Consider the following 14,044-nt stretch of genomic DNA (forward strand, 5'->3'; position numbering starts at 1 on the left):
ACTTTTTTTTCCTCTCCCTCCCCCTCCCTTTTATCCAACAATATCCCTCTTTGCTTGCTCCCCTTGGAGATGATGAGTATTGAAGCTGGATGTAACAACTCCTCACTTTTACAGCATCTTCAAGGAGTGTGATATCTCACTCAGAAAAATTTTCCATTGGATTTAAACAAGCAAACAAATGAACAAAACCTCAAAAAATGATAAAATATACATATTGGATAAAACAAAAATGTATTTTGTCATTATCATTAGTCTAATTTCTGTTCCTTTAGTATTCGATCCTTTTTTTCTTTTTTAACTCTATAACATGCTTTCACAAATTGGTTCATGGGGTTCGGGGGGGGGGGGGGGGCAAGAAAATCTTAGTAAATGGTTTCTGACCCTCCAAAGTTTAACTTTACCCAACAAAAATGTTATTCCTTAATATTTAATTACCTTCGTGTTTGTGGGGTTTTTAAATTAGAAAACCTTTTTTTAATGTCTTCCTGGATCATTGGTCAACCAGAATGGCCAAGGATTTATATGGCCCAATTAGGAAACATGAGTTGGTTTGAGCTTAATGTAAGTACGGTATTCATAGAGAAAGTATACTAATATTTATTATGGACAAAATAAAAAATAAGGCAAGTAGATTCCCTAAAGTAAATTAGATTTAAAAGCAGTAGAAGAAATGGTAAATTTTAGAGCACCCTAAAAAAACATAGTATACGTTGGGCCTATATTGTCCTGGACGCATGGTTTATTTTTTAAGTAATTTTTCATGTTTTAATTATAATTGACATACAAAATTATATTAGTTTCAGGCTAGTGATTAGGCATTTATATAACTTATGAAGTGATCAATGATAAATCTAGTACCCATCTGACACCATACATAATAATTATAATATTACTGATTATATTCCCTGTTCTATATTTTACATCCCCATGACTTTTCTTATAACTACCAATTTATAATTCTTAATACCTTCCCCCTTTCTTCCCCTTCCCCTACCGACCTTCCATCTGGAAGCCATCATAATGTTCTATTAGTTTTTCTGCTTTGTTTATTTTGTTTTTAGATTCCACATATAAGTGAAATCATATGGTACGATTGACTTAGTTTACTCTGTCTGACTTAGTTTACTTAGCATAATACCCAATAGGCCCATCCGTGCTGTTGCAAATCTTACAGCTGAGTACTACTAGGTGGTATATATGTACCACTTTTTTATCTATTCATCTGTTGATGGACACTTAGGTTATTTCCATATCTTGGCTATGGTAAATTTTACTGCAGTTTTTTAAAAAATATATATTTTACTGATTATTTTAAGAGAGGAAGAGGGAAAGGGATAGAGAGTTAGGAACATTGATGAGAGAGAAATATCAGCTGCCTCTTGCACACCTCCTACCGGGGATATGCCCTCAACCAAGGTACAAGCCCTTGACTGGAATCGAACCTGGGACCTTTCAGTCCTCAGGCCTATGCTCTATCCACTGAGCCAAACCGGTTAGGGCCCAGTGTTTTTGTTTTGTTTTGTTTTTTTCTTTCATGAACTATTTTTTTCCATCCCTTTACTTTCAGCCTGTGTGTCCTTTGAAGTGAGTCTCTGGCAGGCAGCATATATAAGGGTCTTGTCTTATCTGTTCAACCAAACTGTCTTTTGATTGGAGCATTTAACCATTTATATTTAAAAATGTTGATAAAGATGTAGTTATTGCCATTTTATTCATATTTTTTATCCTTTTTTTTTCTTCTTGAATTCCCTTTAACATTTCTTATATTGATTTGATGGTTTCATTGAATTTCTTGAGTATCACAAGAGCAGCACTGACATTGAGTTCATAGAACACACAAAATATGTGCAAGATCAGTGCTATGAAACTGGCAAATGGCTAGCTATGTTTTGGAGGACTTTGTTCAATGTTGAAGTCATATTGTCAGGTGGCCTGTGCATGTTTATTGGCTTCCATTGAACTCCCTTGAGATGTTTATGTTTGATCCTCAGTGCTTTTGTTTGTGACTTGGGCTTGGAGAATTAAATAAAATTGAGTTTATATTTTGTTATTTAGTTCAGCCAAGGTTATTCAACCCATCATTGATTATGTCAAGTCTGAAAAGAAAAAATGTTGACAGTATTTGAATGAATGTCTAGCAGATAGTTAAAAGTCATTTTTTCATATTAAGAAGATAAAATTAAGCTCACTAAAATTTTTTTATAAGAAATTAAGTTTTTTAAAATGTTTTACTTTTGCTGGAGAAATACCATTTTTTTAATGATTTTTAGAAATTACATTGGTATGTTTTTATATAAATTGATAATTTGCATATGTAATCTTAGATACATTACCATTTATATAAGTAAGTCAATTACATTAAAATATATTCAAAATTAAATTGGAAATTGAAGTTAAATGCTAATAGCAGTATGCAATATTAATAATATGTCTTAGTGAAGGATTATAATTAGTGTTTTAAATAATTATTAATCTCAAACATATTTTACCTTTAATTCAGAATTTCCTATATAGAATTAGTGAAATATAAGATTTTCCTATGCAAAATTTGAGACAAAAACAAGAACTTGTGAAAATTTCTGTCCCTTTTGAAAATATCCATGAAGTTAAACTTTTCCTTGAGGAGACATGGAAGTTTTAGGAAATGAAGCTCGTTGGAGAGAGTTTTGATAGGAAAAGCCATTGACTTATCTAAGACTTAGGAGTTTGCTCATGCCATCTGTATATTATGGGAAAGAGAAGATAGTATTTTGTCTAGTATGGATTTGTCATATAAGAATATTATCATTTACAGAATAGCATATTGACATGGTTTTATTACATGTATTTAATGGTTATAAACATAGCCTAAAAGGAGATGTGTGTGTCAATGAGAGCAATATTCAATGCTAATTACCATGACCATATAGATTAAATGAACATAAGAATTGATAATATTAATTTAATTTTTAGTACTTTAAGTACTGAAATTGAGTGACTGCAATTAAATTTAAAATGTCAAGCCTCAGAGGATCATAATTTCTAAGAAAATAGTTTTACCAAATTTATATAATAATGTTTGATCTTAGCTAAATAATTCAGGGAAATGTGTAAAATTAAGTTACCTGAGCTGGTTATTGCATGTATGTGGAAGGTATAATTAAAAATGTTTCAATAAGGTCAAACTCTTGATATTTTTTGAAATAATTTTTAAAATATTTTAAAATTAAATTTGTACTTTTATTAAAAAGTAGTACTTAACATAAAGACTCATGTGCTTGAAAATGTAATGTATATTTATTTGTGGGCCCCTTCTAGAGAAAATATGTATGTTGTCAGCCATATTACAGTCAAATCTTATTTGGTAATTGAAGATACCAGTGTTATAGATAAGCAAAATTAACAAAATATACAATCATTTATATTTTTGCAATTAGAGGGATTTATTCTTTGTTTCCACTCATTGAAATTATTTGTGTGTTCCTTAAGCATACTCACACTTAAAAAAGCAAAATTTGTGGCTCAGTGATTGAGCATCAGCCTATGAAACTGGAGGTCACAATTCAATTCCCAGTTAGAGCACATGCCCAGGTTGCAAGTTCGACCCCCCAGTGGGGGGTATGCAGGAGGCAGCTGATCAATGATTCTCTCTCATCATTGTGTTTCTAGCTCTCCCTACCTCTCTGAAATCAATAAATCTATTTTTTTAAAAAAGCAAAACTTAAATAACTTAGAAACATGGTCTAAGGGTTACACATGGTCTAAGGGTTAAAGGGGAGCACTGGATTAAATCCTTTATAGAGAATAAACAAAATATTGACCCTTACCTAATATCAAATTACATTGATAATACAAACCTCCATTAAAAATAACATTAAGATTTATATTGTAGTGAAATACCAATAAAGTAGTACTTCATCTGTTCACCATTATTACTCTCTTTAAAAATAGCATGAATTTTTAAAATTATAGTATATATGAGTATAACTTTGGTTTTACAACTTTTAAAACTGTATACTTTGAAAAGAAAACATTTTATATTTAGAGGTTGCACTGAATTCAGTTTAACATAAGCCACTGCTTACCTATAAACAAAATCTACTTAATATAAGTTTAAGTAAAATATGGTTTTAGGTACTAAAAACAAATTTGTTTATTTCTTAACCTTATTTTTGCTCTTATTTGTGAAGATAAGAAATTTATTTTTCTGAATTTTTCAAAGGTATACTGTTTAACTATTTGTATTGGTTACCTAAGGCTACCATAAAAAGCCACCACATACTGGTATGCTAGTTAGTGGCATAAAACAACAGCAGTTCATCACTTAGTTCTAGAGGCCAGAAGTATGATATCAAGGTGATTGCAAGGTTGATTGCTTCTGGAGGCTCTGAGAGAAAATCCATTCATGCCTCTCTTTTAGCTTCTGGTAGCAGCCAGCAATCCTTGGTTTTCCTTGGATTAGCATTACTCCATTTTCTTTCTTCTTGTTTTAATTGATTTGAAAGAGGAGGGGAAAGTAGAGAGAAACATCTATGTGAGAAACATGGATCAGTTGCCTCCTGTATATGCCCGGACAGGGATCAAACCTGTAACCTAGGTATGTGCCCTGACCTGGAATTAAACCCACAATCTTTTGGTATACAGGATGATGCTCAACCAACCGAGCTACCCAGTCAGGGCTAGCATGACTCCATTTTCTGCCTCCAATTCACACATCTTTACTCTGTGTTAAATCTCCCTCTCCTTTCTTTTATATAGATACCAGTCATTGGATTAAGGGCCTACCCTAAGTCCAAGATGATCTTGCTTCAAGACCATTAATCATATCTGCAAATATTGTATTTCCAATAAGGTCCATTCTTAAGATAGGCATATCTGTCCTAGCCGGTTGGCTCAGAGGATAGAGCGTTGGCCTGTGGACCAAAGGGTTCCAGGTTTCATTCCAGTCAAGGGCACATACCTCGGGGCATGTAACTCGGTTGCAGGCTCCTCTGATGTTTCTCTTTGTTTTCCCTCTCCCACTCTCTAAAATAAATGGAAAAATATCCTTGGGTGAGGATTTAAAAAAAAAGATAGGCATATCTTTTTGGGGGGACACAATTTAATCCATTTTAGTATTACAGGATTTTTTTTCTGTATGCTTCAGTTTCTGAAAATGGTTTTACAAGCCATTTTGTGTTGTTTATTAAAATGTAGCAATCATGTTTCGAATACCCGTGACTTGCTGTTAAAAGGGAAATGAAATATTAGGAGCCCTGCTCTGAAATTTTAAATTCTGGAGGACACACAACTAAATTTGAGTTGAAATGTGATAAGTACTATGGAATATTGCTACAAGGTCCCATAAGAATGTAGAATAAACCTAAGAGGCATTAGGGAAGGACTTATTAAAGAGAATCTCATTTGAATTTGGGTTTGAAGGACAATAGGATTTTGACTGGCAAAAATAGGGTGGAATAAGAAACAGCACAAATAAATGGAATTGGGAGGGACAATTCAAGGGTTATAGTTTAGAGAATGTACAGTCTTGGGGAGTTAGGACATGACAATTAAGCAGTATTTGAAAACAGTATATGACTAAAGGTATCCAAATATATGGCATATCCCTGGAGAAAGGAGATTGATTTGGACTGAAGTATTTTTTAAGTTGTATTTTCAAGGATGGATTAACCTGAACAGCAGCTGAAGGAGATAACATCTTGGTTCGGAAGGAGGGAGCAAGGTAAGAATAGGCCTGGAGTTGAGAAGTAACATCTCACCCAATATGTGAGGGCCTGTTGTTAAGACATTGGGGGGAGGGCGAGGGGGGGGGATGTGAAATAGATATGATTGCCTCCTTCATTTAGTGTTTTCTACTGGGAAGATAACTATGTTTAGCTATTTAAAGGGGTCCCAGCGGCAAGAAGATTTAAGGGAAGGGAGAGATTACTTTTACCTAGGGCCTGCCTGTAGAGGATGTTTGGGAAAAATGATTTATTAGGGAAGACTTCATGAAGGCATTAGACGACCATGAATGTTATGCATGATTTAGAGGGAAATGATGTAATGCAAAACCAGCTAGGACTAATCTAAATTTAGGTAAACCTGAGGTAGTAGAAGCAGTAGGAATGTTCGGAATACATGGAGATACTTACTGGCGGGGGAGATACCATGATCTTGAAGGTGATTTTCTCAGGGTGAGACTCACCCATTGTACTCCGGGTGTGCTGACCCCTGTGATTTCTCCAAATGTGGCAAACTCGACTACATAATCTGTGGTAGCGAGGAACTGCATTCGCATTCTCCTGTAAAAGAAAAAAAAAAGGAAAAGAATACATATATATGTTTGGCTCAGTTGGTGGGAATACCATCCTGTACACCACAAGGTAGCGGGTTCAGTTCCTGGTCAGGGCATATACCTAGGTTGTGGTTTTGATTCCTGGTTGGGGCGTTTAAGGAAGGCAACCAATTGGTGTTTCTCTGTCCCTTCCTCCCTTCTACCTTTCTTTCTAAAATCAATAAATACATATCCTCAGATGAGGTGTTTTTTTAAAAAAACAAACATAGATATGGGGAGAGGACTGAGTAAGGAGGTTTATTTTAAGTGTTGAGGACCTGGGAGGCTAGTGATGTCATTAAATAGAGGAAACAGAAGAGGAGCAGACCTGTTCAGAGAACAGGAAGGAAGATAGGCTTGGTTGAAATAAAACATACTTGGACGTAGGACATGGAATAGAATTGGATTATAGATTAACATACGTTAATAGCTGCAGCCTCTGTAAGGCATTTCCCAGGAGCTTCTGCACTTTATTATTAAAAACTTGCTCATCACCATTTTTTGAGCCAAGACTTAGACCTGAGGGTTCTTCATGGTGGTTCTGTGGCAGGTATGCCGAAAATTTTCTGTAAAAATGTGAATGTTTCTTTCTTACATGCTACCGTAGTATTAGAATAATTTAGAGCAGATTTAAGGTTATTAGCTGAACCAAAAAAGTATTTTTTTAAAGCATTTGTACCTATATAGTAAGGAACCATTGTGTTGGTTTATTTGAAAGCTTATTCTGAAGCAAAAGCAGTAGGAAGTATTTCCTAGAGACTATTTTATGGTGCTTTCTAGGTAGATGCTCTGTTACGGATTCAAAAGTCCATACTGTACTTCAAAGTCGTGTGTTAAAAGTAGGTTGTAGCCCTGGCCGGCATGCTCAGCCTGTGCTCCAGAGGGTCACTGGTTCAGTTCTGGTCAAGGGCACATACCTGGGTTGCAGATTGGATCCCTGTCCCTGGTTGGGGCATGTGTGGGAGACAGTCAATGGATGTGTTTCTCACATTGATGTTTCTCCCCCTGCCCCCCCCCCCTGCCCCCCCCCCCCCCCCCCCCCCCCGCTTCCTTCCTTGCCACACTCTCTAAAGGTCAATGGAAAAAAGATCCTTGGATGAGGATTAACAAAAAAAAAGTTTCATGTAGTTACTGAAATTGACCTTTTAAAATTACAATATTTACTTTGTTTATGGCAGTGGTCGGCAAACCGCGGCTCTTTGGCCCCTTGAGTGTGGCTCTTCCACAAAATACCATGTGCGGGCACGCACGTACAGTGTGATTGAAACTTCGTGGCCCATGCGCAGAAGTCGGTTTTCGGCCTGGGCAAGTCTATTTTGAAGAAGTGGTTCGAAAGTGGGGGGTGTTGATCGGGCAACAGGAGACGTGCTGCAGGCGGGCAGCACGGGGGAAGCGCGCGCGATTCATGCACGAGTTGAGTGAGCCAGTCAGTCAGCAGTCTCATTGTGCAGTGGTTAGTGCTAGTCGCGTCCACAAATCATGCCTGGGTGACAAAAATACCTACTCGAAGCCTAAAGTTACCTGTATTTTTCTAACCAGCTGCAAATCCTACAGGTATTTTTGTCCTCAATTTAAGAATTGTAATTCTTTTGTGTTGGTGGCTTTATTATAAAATGAAACTTATCTGCTTAGAGGGGTTTAAATGCCTAACCTTGCTAAATAACTTCTCTCGCTTACTGTTTATTTCCTTTCTTAGCACTCATGACAACTGCAATTATTTGACGTGACTATTTACTTATTTAAAGTTGATCTTCACTAGAATGTAAGTTCCAGAAGGATGTCATGTTATCTCCAGCCTTAGACACATAATAGGCATTCCATAAATATATTAGTGTATTGAAATCATGTTGTTAATACTAAGCACTCAATCCAAAATTATTAAGTTAATAACAGTGTACCTACCTATATAGTGTAAGTTTAAAAAATTTGGCTCTCAAAAGAAATTTCAATCGTTGTACTGTTGATATCTGTCTCTGTTGACTAATGAGTTTGCTGACCACTGGTCTATGGTATTGAAAAATACAACTTTAGGTTTAGAAAATAGCAAGCACATGCTGTAGTGCAGTAATAGAGAAACTTTGAAAACTCAATATTACAATCAACAAGTAAATTGTCCCCTTCATAAGGCAACTGCAATAACTTCCAGTTCTGGTTTTTCTTATAATAGAAATTATTCACATCTGGGATAAAAAATATTCCTTTTCCTCATCTAAACCTAACTTAGAGGAAATAATACTAATTTGTTCCTAAAGTATTGCTTTTCCTCTTAACCTTATATTGTATTTTAGCTGGCAACAAACAGAATTAGTAAAGCAGTTCTAAGAGAATGGAGATGTGGTTTAGAAGAAAAGGGCAATTATAAGGAAAGATGTAGGAAGTAGATGAGAAAAATGAAAGGAAGTCATATCAATTATTTTTTCTCCAAAATTAAAAAGCTTTACTATTTCTAATTATGACATAAAAGTATTTCTCACTCAGTGAAAAATTCAGACAACACAGAACTAAAATATTATGAAAATTTTTTCAGTTCTACAGTCCAGAGAAAATGGTGTATAAGCCCTAGCCTTCTAGACTTCGACTATTTTTTGGTTTGTTTTTTACTGAAAAAGATCATGTTATTTTGAAATTTCACTTTTTACTTAATAATAAACAGTGTGCCTCATCTTTTTCCCAACAAATACTGTCCTAACCACCAGGTGTGGTGGATAGAATAGTCATGTTCTCTGCCTTCAGATTAGGGTCTAATAGAGGATTTATATATGTTAACTAGTAGCCCTGCGCACGAATCTGTGCGCCAGTAGCTTGCTACCGCCCTCCTGTAGCTCCCTCCACACACACATCCCCTCATAGCTTGCTGCCCTGCCCTCTCTTGTAGCTCTCCATGGCCCACTTGTAGCTCGCTGCCCCACCCTCCTGCTGGTCCGTGATCCGGTCGTTACGCAGTCGGTCGTTACGTAACGACTATTTGCATATTACATCTTTATTATATAGGATTACGATATGGTGCGATCAGTGCTTTGAAAATGAAGTATAGATGGTACATAAGATGGACACAAACTAAATTTGAGAGATCTTACCAAATTTCCTGGAGCAATGAATGAGAAAGCTGACTTGGAAAAATTAGTAGTTGATAATTCTTAAATGTTATCTCTCTCCAGTTAAACTATCAACTCTTTAAGGGCAGATTCTTTGCCTTTCTGTTCTCCAAAGGTCAAGGCATAGCAATGTTCAGATTTTTCTTATCCTAAAACATTAAACTTTGTCTTGGGAATATTTAGCTACAATGGGGATATAAAAGTATTCCATCCTGATCTTTGCTTGGGTGCCAAAAAGGAAATACTCTCCTTTGATAATATATGGGATATCTGCATACTATTTTATAGTCTTTCCTTGTTTCCCTGTCTAAACAAACTGGTCTTTGTTCATTCTTTTCTCCTTTGCTATTTGTCCAAGGAATAGTGAAATAGTTGCTGAATATTTGGTTTTAAACTTATGTCCCTTTGGCATTTAAGAATTTACAGTAGTTTATATTATACTTAACTAGAGGGCCCGGTGCATGAATTTGTGCATGGGTGGGGTCCGGCTGGCCCACCCCGATTGGGGCCAATCAGGCTGGGCTGGCCGGGGGGAGGGGCTGCGGGCAGTTAGCCGGCAGGCCCTGCCCGCTGGTCGAACTCCTGGTTGAACTGGTCAAACTCCCGGTCGAGGGGACAATTTGCATATTAGCCTTTTATTATATAGGATAAGTTGCTTTTCAGTTGCATGTGATATATATATTCCTTAATTCTAAGATTCTTTACAGAAAAAAGACTTTGTTACCTTTATTGGTGAAGAAAACATTATCCTATGTTTAATATTTTCCATATACCTGTATTCCTTGATTATCCACTGAAAAAAGTCAGCATTTGAAAAAATCAAGGATAGCTTCTCCGTTGAGATTCAGAATGATGATTCTGCAACACTTTGCCAATAGGTGTGGACTTCCCAAGGCTGTGTTCATCATAACCTCACTAGTAGACAATATTTTAGAATGTAGCATTGCTTCAAAAAGGAAAAATGTTGACTTTTGAACTTTTCATATTTCATGTAAAAACAATCAGGCTCACTCAACCCTTAAGTTTCCTGAAGAATATAGTGTTTCACTGTTATACTAGTAATTAAGATCTTAATTAAAGTAATACTGAAAATGATGGTCATTTTTTCACTGAGAATATTTAGGTTTAAATGAAGCTAGAGTTAAATTGTACTCATTCCTGGGCTTGTTCAGAAATAATGTATATACCAACATACAATTCATCTGCCCATTTTTGTTTTAAATTTTTATTTTGAAATAATTATAAACTCACAAATAGTCACCAAAAAAATGTACAGGGAGTCCTTTTGTACTCTTCAGTTTCCGCCAATGTAAGATCTTGCATATAGTACAATATCAAGTCCAGAAAATGTTATTGGTACAATCCACAATTTATTCAGATTTTACCGATTTTACAAGTACTCATTTGTGTGTTTATATATAATTCTATTATTTTATCACATGTAGATTTATATACAACCACAATGAAGACAATTATTCTACTACAAGACTGCCTTTATAGCCACATTCCCTTTCTTCCCTGCATTCCTAACACCTGGTGACCACTAATCTGTTTTCCATCTCTATAATTTTGTTATTTCAAGAATCTTATGTAAAAGGAATCATACAGTGTGTAACCTTTTTTTTTTTTTTTTTTTTTTAATATATTTTATTGATTTTTTACAGAGAGGAAGGGAGAGGGATAGAGAGTTAGAAACATCGATGAGAGAGAAACATCAACCAGCTGCCTCCTGCACATCTCCCACTGGGGATGTGCCCGCAACCAACGTACATGCCCCTGACCGGAATCGAACCCGGGACCTTTCAGTCCGCAGGCCGACGCTCCATCCACTGAGCCAAACCGGTTTCGGCTAGTGTGTAACCTTTTAATGTTATCCCCCCCACTAACCTTATTCCCTTGAGGTCCATCCAAATTGTTGCATGTATCAATAGTTTATTCCTTTTTATTGCTGCATAGTATTCCATGGTGTGGATGTACCAAAGTTTAACCATTCACTCTTTCAAGGACATGTGGGCTGTTAAAAATAAAGCTGCTTATATAACATGTACAGGATTTTATTTGAGCATACACTGTCATTTCTCAGGGATAAGTGTCCAAGAGTAGAACTGCTGTGTTGCATGATAAGTTCCTGTTTAGTTTTATAACAAATTGCCAAAATATTTTCCAGAGTGAGTTTCCCATTTTATAAACCACTAGCAATGTATGAGTGGCCCAATTTCTCTTGCATTCTTGCTAGCATTTGGTGGTGTAACTTTTATTTTAGCTACCCTGGTAGATGTGGTAGTGATAATCTCATTGTCTCATGGTTTTAACTTGAATTTCCCTAATGGCTAATGATGTTGAACATCTTTTTTATATGCTTATTTGCCATCCACATATTTTCTTTTTTAAAAAATTTAAATAAGTTTTTATTGATTTTAGATAGAGAGGAAGGGAAAGGGAGAGAAACAACCATGAGAGAATCATTGCCTTCTGCATGCCCCCTACTGGGGATGTGCCCTTGGCTGGAATTGAACCCAAGACCCTTCAGTCACAGGCTGATGCTCTATCCACTGAGCAAAACCGGCTAGGGCAGTCCTTTGCTTTTCCATTTAAACCTTTTAGAATGTTTGTCTACAAAAACAAACCTTGTTGGATTTTTGTAGGAATATGTTAAATTTATAGATTTAGGAAGAATTGACCTTTTTATTATGAGACTTCCAATCCGTTTTTATAGTTTTTTTCCATTTGATAATTTTCAGCATATAGATCCTGTACATGTTTTGTTAGATTTATACCAAAATATGTTGTTTTCTTTGGAGTGATTGTAAATGATATTGTGTTAATTTCATTTCCAATTTGTTTTTGACTATCAAGCAAGAATCCAGCAAACTATAACTTTAAAGTATGTCTCTTGAAGCTCTGGCATGTCTCCTCTTATGGCTTTGCTAGTTCTTTCAGATTTTAAATAAGTGTAAAAAGGATAGACTAATTATAATTACTTCATTCTCCCACTTGATATCAGATGTAGAAATAATCCTTTTGTAACATCCGATCATATTGCCACTTGAAAACTTCCAGGATTGGGAAGTAGTCTCTCTCTATATAAAGAAGTTCATTTCATTGTTGGATAACTGATTCTCATTGTTCATTTTGCTGTTGACTCATGGTCATTGAAGACCTCCAAATTTTTAACCTGCCCTGCATTTTCTTGTCTTCCTCTTTCAGGTTTAAGAATTGAGTCCATCATACTTTGAGATGGACTCAGTACTTTCACATATCATTTTAGGTTTGAATTCTTTATTTTGTGCCATATATATATATATATATATATATATAGTAAATGTAGTATGACTCCAGTTTCTAATGACACAAGTCTTCCAGAAGCCCATACACCTGAAAGTGACAGGAGTGTAGAAGTAGAACACTGCCTTAGGAATTCTACCAGCTTGGGGTGAAGAATGACTTGTCTAGAAGGTGTGAAGGGAATGACCCCTAAGTACTGGACTCTGATAGGCTATTTTAATTAAGTTTTAAGATTTTAAAATATTTCTACCAGTGAATGGATTCAAAGGAGTTGTGACTTCCCAAAATCACCCAGTAATGGTTCAAGGAAAATGGACACCAGAATCCCAAATTGTGATGGTTAATTTAAGATTCTGGAGCCGTATGCCAGACCTAAACAATTCCTGTGGTGGGGTAGAGGAGTAGAGTGCTTATTTATAGCATTCCAAACTTTCAGAACTGATTATTTTTGCTTCTATATTTTGAGCCCTTTTAGTTACAATGCATGTTTGGACAATCTTCCTATCTAATAAAAGAGAAACATGGTAATTAGCCGTACATCCGCTACCCTTCCCATTGGCTAATCAGGGCAATATGCAAATTAACTGCCAATCAAGATGGCGGCCGGCAGCCATGCACTGAAGTGAACAGGGAGGCTTACTTGCTCCAGTGACTGCGGACTCCAACATTCCCCGCCTGACTTGCCGGCCTCTCAGCTGCAACTCTAAGCAACTATGTTGCAATATAGAAGCTAAACAAAACCCCAGAAACCTGCTTTAGTCATCCAGGCTTCAGCCAGCCGGACTGCAACATTGTATCAAATGCAGAAGGTAAACAAAGGCCAGAAACCAGCTTTCAGCAGCCGAGGCCTCAGAGCTTAAGCTGGCCCAGAATAAAAAAAAAAAAGAAAGGAGCGGTTGGGAGCTTCAGTCACCCACCAGCCTGAAAATGGCTCTTAGCCCCTCAGCCAGACTGGCCAGGCACCCCAGTGGGGACCCCCACCCTGATCCAGGACACCCTTCAGGGCAAACCAGCCGGCCCCCACCCGTGCACCAGGCATCTATTCTATATAGTAAAAGGGTAATATGCCTCCCAGCACCGGGATCAGCGTGACAGGGGGCAGCGCCCAAACCCCCTGATCGCCCTGCGGCTCTGTGTGTGACAGGGTGTGGCGCCCCAACCGCCTGATCGGCCCTGCTCTGTGTGTGACAGGGTGCAGTGCCCCAACCCCCTGATCGGCCCTGCTCTGTAGGTGATAGAGGGTAGTGCACCCCCCCCCCCCCCTTGGGCCCTGCTCTGTGTGTGACAGGGTAAAGCCATAACCTCCCCATCGGCCCTGCCCTGAGTGTGATAGTGGCTGTGCCCCAACCCCCTGATCGGCCCTGCTCTG

The 14,044-nt window shown here is 37.0% G+C and overlaps 1 non-coding gene across 1 annotated transcript; it reads left to right on the forward strand.

Annotated features, from left to right (window-relative positions):
- The first annotated feature begins 6,105 nt into the window (after window positions 1–6,105).
- Window positions 6,106–6,267, forward strand: LOC139004571 (U1 spliceosomal RNA). The gene has a single exon (XR_011470445.1). It is a non-coding gene; the product is annotated as a U1 spliceosomal RNA (small nuclear RNA).
- Window positions 6,268–14,044: the final 7,777 nt, after the last annotated feature.

Source organism: Myotis yumanensis, unplaced genomic scaffold (genome assembly GCF_028538775.1).
Source record: "Myotis yumanensis isolate MYYU_CA2020_CCGP unplaced genomic scaffold, mMyoYum1.0.hap1 SCAF_2, whole genome shotgun sequence".
Taxonomy (NCBI): Eukaryota; Metazoa; Chordata; class Mammalia; order Chiroptera; family Vespertilionidae; genus Myotis; species Myotis yumanensis.